Source organism: Equus quagga, chromosome 3, assembly GCF_021613505.1.
Source record: "Equus quagga isolate Etosha38 chromosome 3, UCLA_HA_Equagga_1.0, whole genome shotgun sequence".
Classification (NCBI taxonomy): domain Eukaryota; kingdom Metazoa; phylum Chordata; class Mammalia; order Perissodactyla; family Equidae; genus Equus; species Equus quagga.
The window spans coordinates 153,031,180-153,036,849 of NC_060269.1; the positions used below are offsets into that span (position 1 = coordinate 153,031,180).

The 5,670-nt window shown below is 60.9% G+C and overlaps 1 protein-coding gene across 3 annotated transcripts in view; it reads right to left on the bottom strand.

The window, feature by feature from the left end:
- Nucleotides 1-686, bottom strand: part of RGS12 (regulator of G protein signaling 12) — a 132,100-nt gene extending 131,414 nt beyond the window's left edge. For 2 of the 3 annotated variants that reach the window (XM_046656474.1, XM_046656475.1), the window contains exon 1: nucleotides 622-686. The gene's annotated coding sequence lies outside the window, so the exon portion shown is untranslated. The remainder of the gene's footprint in view (nucleotides 1-621) is intronic. The other variant, XM_046656477.1, reaches the window with a different exon arrangement.
- Nucleotides 687-5,670: the final 4,984 nt, after the last annotated feature.

The following is a 5,670-nucleotide window of genomic DNA, read 5'->3' on the forward strand; positions in this document are numbered from 1 at the left end:
GTCCGCACCCCACAACTCTAGAGCCACGGCATCTGCACCCACAACTCGGGGCCGCTCCATCCGCACCCCAGAACTCCGCGGCCACTACGTCTACACCCCACAAGTCGGGGCCGCTCCGTCCGCACCCCACAACTCTGGAGCCGCTCCGTCGACACCCCAGCGCCCTGAACTGCAGCACGGAGCCCAGAACGGGACCCCGGCGCGGCGGCTGCACGGACGTGGCTGCGGTTGCCGTCCCGAGTCGAGGTCTCTGGGGACAGCGCCTGCCACACAATGCGGCCACCAGGCAGGGACTGACCACCGGAAGCTCAGGACCCGTCCCGACGCGGCCCGGGCCCGGGCTCCGGCCGAGGGCCGAGCAAACGCGGGGGCACAGCAGGCCCCTCCTGCCGCCTGCGAGCGCGCCCGCCCCACATCGGCCCGCGCCCGGCCCGCGGGCTCCGGGGCTGCGCCGCGAACAAAAGGAGAGGGCCGGCGGCTCGGGGCTCGGGGCCGAGGGGCGGGACCCCGGGCGGCCGCCCCACACTCTCGACCCCGCTGGCGGGCCGGGCCGCGGGGGCGAGCGCGCGCCCCGAGAAGAAACAAAGCGGAGGCGGGGCGGCCTGCGCCCGCCGAACCTACCGGCCACTCGCCCGCCGGCAGCGATCCGCTCCGCCCGCGCGCCCAACGGTCGCCTCCGCGCCGCCGCCCGGCCGAGGGGCGGGGCCGGGGGCGGGGCCGATGGCCGGAGCCAGGGCAGGGGGCGGGCCGGAGGGGCGGGGCCGGGGGCGGGGCCGGGGCAGAGGGGCGGGGAAGGGCGGGGGCGGGGACGAGGGCGGGAGGGGGCCGAGGGCCGGAGCCGGGGCAGGGGGTCGAGGGGCGGGGCCGGTCCGAGGGGTGGGCGGGGCTTGGGTTGGGGCCCCGGGAGGGGCGACATCTCCAGGGGCGAGACAAGGCGGGGCGTGGTCTCCAGGAGCGTGGGTCTCGGGATCCGGCGGGAGTGCGTGTCTACGGGGTGGGGCCTCCGGGGGCGATGAACCGGGAGCGCAACGGGGTTTCTAGGGGGCGGGGCGTCCGGCGGACAGGACGGGGGGGGGGGGGTTCCGGGGGGCCGGGGGAGGAAAAAGCGGGGGAGCGGGGCCTTGATGGGAGGGGCGGAGCCGGGGGGGGCGGATCGGGGGGCGGGGCCTCCCAGGCCAGTGACCGGACTTCCGCTGCTCGCGGTAAAGCGGCGGGTCCAGCTCCGACTGTGGATTCTCTGCGCCCGGGCCGAGTCACCTCCCGGTTCCCCTCCCTGGATCCCCTCCCTTGCCACCTGCCTCGGATCCCCTCCCGCACCCGCCGCCTGGTCCCCTCCCAGCTCAGATTCCCTCCTGCGCTTCCGCCAGGTCCCTTCCTGGCCCGAGTCCTCTCCTTGCCCGATTCCCCTCCCTGCCCGAGTCCCTTCCTCGCCCGCATCCCCTCCCGCGCTCCCTGCCCTGGTCCCCTCCTAGCCCAGGTGCCCCCTTGCGCCCCACGCCGACGCATTCTCCGCACCCCCGCCCCGGCCGCTCCGCGTCGAGGACCCCGTCCTCTTCTCCTGATTGCTGACCTTGATGTTCATCCAGACCGCATTCCACCGAGAAATCTTTTATTTTTAAGAGAGGGGAGCGACTGGGAAGTGTGGGGTCCCCCGCAGGGCACAGTCACCCCCTAGTCCTCCAACTGGTGGGAGAAGCCAAGCAGACGGCACTCAGCATGACCCCGGCTGCCGTGGAGGTCCTGAGGGGGCCTGTGCCGCTCCCGCCTGTCCGGACACCTTGCCTCTGCCCCCCAGGAGACCTTCCAGAGTCAACTCTCCAGTTGTCTTCTTCCTCAGCAATCATGTTTTCTTTGGAAATTCCGTTTCTGTTAGTCATAGTGACCGGCCAGAGCATTTTCAGGAAACAGTCTAGTGAGCATTTACTGTACAATCTAAGTGTGGGAAAAAATCAAGCCCAGGACTCCTGACTAGTTGGGCCCTGACTTTCAGTTACACATCCAGCACCTAAACCTGGCTGGAGCCTCCTGGGTTGTGTATTAAATCATTGTAACAAATCCACCACCCATCACACTTCCAGCCCCTCCACTGACTAGACAAACAGAATCTAACTTACGATTCTTATTCCCTCTAGTGCTCCCAAAATAACAGCAAGGGCAATATTTTCACTACTTGGCATGCCGTCAGTATGCATCTTCCACTTATATTTGCAAATAAGGTGCCTCGATAGCATTATGGAATGTGGAACTGGCAGTGGTAGAAGCGTACTGTCGCTCAGGTGAGCTGCTCTGCTGAGCAGAGGCCAGGAAATGGGGAGCTCTGAGGCACGGGGGCCAACTGTCTCTACAACAGCACTGCTCTTGACTGAATGTTTGTGTCCCCCCCTAAAATTCGTTTGCTGAAACCAGTTCCCCAGTGTGATGGCATTTGGAGGTGGAGCCTCTGGGAGGTGCTTCGGTCACAAGGGTGGGGCCCCAAGGTGAGATTAGTGCCCAGCCCAGGCTGGCTGGCAGCCTCTGGAGTGGTGACAGCCGTGCACTTGGTCCTGTAGCGCATGCCCAGTGGTGACATAGCATTCCCACATGCGTTCCATCAGCTGCAGCAGGTCACATCATCACTGCTGAGGTGGCAGGGTGGGATGTCCAACCCTAGACTTGCTCAGGCTCACCTGTGCTCTGAGCCTTAAGCTGCTTGCCCAGCAGAGAGCGCTAGATGCCGCTTATCTGTGTCAGCTCAGCTGCTGTAACAGTACCACAGACTGGGGGCTTATTCCTCACAGTACTGGGGGCTGGAAGCCCGAGATCAAGGTGCCAGCGATCCAGGATCCAGTGAGGACCTTCTTCCTGGTTTGCAGATGGCCATCTTCTCTCAGTCTCTTCACATGGCGGAAAGCAGAGAGGATGCAAACTCACTTGTGTCTGTTCTTAAAGGGACACTAGTCTCATCATGGGGTCCCCACCCTCATGACCTCATCTAAACCTAATCACCTCCCAAAGCCCCCACCTCCTAACACCATCACCTTGGAGGTTAGGGCTTCCACACATGAACTGTGTAGGGGACAAACTCGGTCCACACAGGGCTGCTGCAGCATCGGCTACCTCCATTGGTCCTGCCAGCCTCGTAGACGGAGGTCTGGCACATGTGAGCCACAGCAGCTCTGCTCCCCATGCCCAGCCTAACCGGACCCCACATCCAGACCCAGAGGAAGCACTCCCCGTGGGGGGTGGGTCCTGGCTCCCCTCCAGCCCTCCAAGGGCCAAGGAGAGACCCAAGACAGAAGGGTCCTGCAGTTCCACTCCTCGCCCTTTCTCTTCCGTGTCAGTTTGCCCCAAGGAAGGCCGTTCCTCGCGGCAGTCCGAGACATCCTGCATTGCTGAGCCAAAGGCCAGGGAGCTGTGGCAAGCTCTAGGGACAGAGTGCCCCTGCACTCCTCTCCCCTGCCTGGGGCCACTCTGCCCTCCTCTCATACCTCTCCGTCCAGAAGTATAGGCTTGTAAGCTTAGCCTCAGGCTCTGTTTCCCAGGGAGCCTCAGCCAAGGGCCCTGGGACACGGCACAGCCCTCTGGGAAGCAGATTGTCAGGAAGGGATTTCAGAACCGGATTCCTGAGCCACGTGACCACAGCATGGCCCCCGCCCCTGGTTGTGGGTGGTGTGACCCGCATGAAGGCACTCCATGTCACCGCTTGCATTCCTGGGCACCAGGAGAAGGTACAGGGTTGGGCGGTAAGTGGCTGCTGCAGCTGAGCAGCCTAGGGCTCTTGGAAGCTGAGCGCGCTGGAGGTGCCTTGACACAGTGCTGCAGGCGGAGGTGGAAATGTCAAAGTGGGTTTGCCACGTTGGACCTGCGAACCCACAGCTGATGTTCCTAGGGTGGTCTCAGATGACACTCCTTCCCCGAGACACTCAGAACCATATGAGTCAGGGTTCTCTAGAGAAACAGAACCAATAGGATACATATATGTAGGAAAAGATTTATTGCCAGTAACTGGCTCACACAGTTACGCAGGCTGAGAAGTTCCATCGTCTTCTAGGTAGAGACACAGGGAAGCTGGTGAAGTCCGGTCCAAGTCCAAAGGCCTGGAAACCAGGAGCGCGAGGCCAGAAGAAGATCAATGTCCCAGCTCAAGTGATCAGGCAGGGAGGGCGAGTTCTTCCTTCCTCCACTTTCTGTTCTGTTCAGGCCCTAATGGGTGGGATAGTGCCCACCCATATAGGGGAAGGCAAACCACTTTACTCACTCCATGGATTCAAAAGCAAATTGCACCTGGAATCAGCCTCACAGACACACCCAGCAATAATGTTTGGCCAAACATCTGGGCATCTTGTGATCCAGTCAAGCTGATACATAAAATTCCCCATCACAGGTACTCAGACTCTACCCTGGCTGGTACAGGCCCTATCGATGCCTGTTGTCCTCATTCTTTATCTCTATCCTTAATAGCTCCCCCTTGCTCTCCAGAGGCGTCCCATTTGGGGCAATAAAGCATATGGTCACCAAGCCTGAGAAATATTCTCTGCGAGAACACCAGCCCATCTGGGGACATGGCAGTGACTGTCCTCCACAGGCTAAGGCTGACGGTGGAGGTGCTGCTGAGGCTGGTCCCTCACAGCAGCAGAAAGAGATGGTGGAGCTGCCTGAGTGGGCAGCCCAGCAGGGCCTGACCCTCGCGGCTCTGTGGTGATGGTGTTCCGAGGACCAAGAAAGATGGGCCATGCACTGGGTGCTGGTCGTTTCACATACTTAAAGTAAAGGAGAGTTGGGAGCAGCAGGCTGCTGTCACCTGCCCGGGAGGAAAGCCACCACCGGCCTCCACTTCCAGATCTCAGTTCAAAGAGCCAGAGCTTGACTGAGGGGAGGGGGGACCCTTTTGAGGAAGGCCCAGGAGTGCCACTGTGAGTCTCTCCGGTAGACGTGTCCCCCAGCCTCCCCCTCAGGGACAAGGGGCAATTTGCCAAGATAATTTGGTCCCAGGAAGGGGGAATGTACAGATTTTTTGAGAACTGTTCCTTTTAGGGTTTGAGCTCATGCTGGTTCTAGGATAACTAAGCCCCATCCTGTCCTCTGGTTAGAGTCAGGGCTCATATGGACCGTGACCAAGTCCATCTCTTGGGGCATCGGTAGGTCTGCAGATCTCCACGGATATTTTCCTGGCCCCCAAATGTAAAACTGGACAGATAGACTACTCAGCAGCTGGCCGGGCCCTCCCAGCACTCCCTTGCCCTGGGGAGTCAGGGATCCTACAGGAGGAAGTCCCTGACTGCCCCCTTCCTGGCAAAACCATCCATCAGAAGCCAACCCATATGACCAGTTCAACAAGGACAGCCATGCAATCCGTGCTCCTCCTGTGTCACGGTTGCTATGCATGTCACTTCCCATGTTTGGCTCCCTGCTCTGTCCAGAAATTCTCCAATTTACCTAATACCTTGTAATTTAAAAAAAAAAGGGTTTTTTCCTGCAAAAATAACTTCTCAGCAACTAAGAACCCTGACCTAGAAAAGGAGTTGCAGAGGCCTCTTCTGGGGCTGAGTCACCCCAGGTCCTGGGCCGCCCTCTGGAGCATCGGTACTGGGGCTGGGTTACCTGTCTCCCTGAACTCACCTGCCAGTGACTGTAGGTGACCAGTCCCTGCAAGACACCCAGGAGATGGCTGTCCAATGCCCCCACATTGGT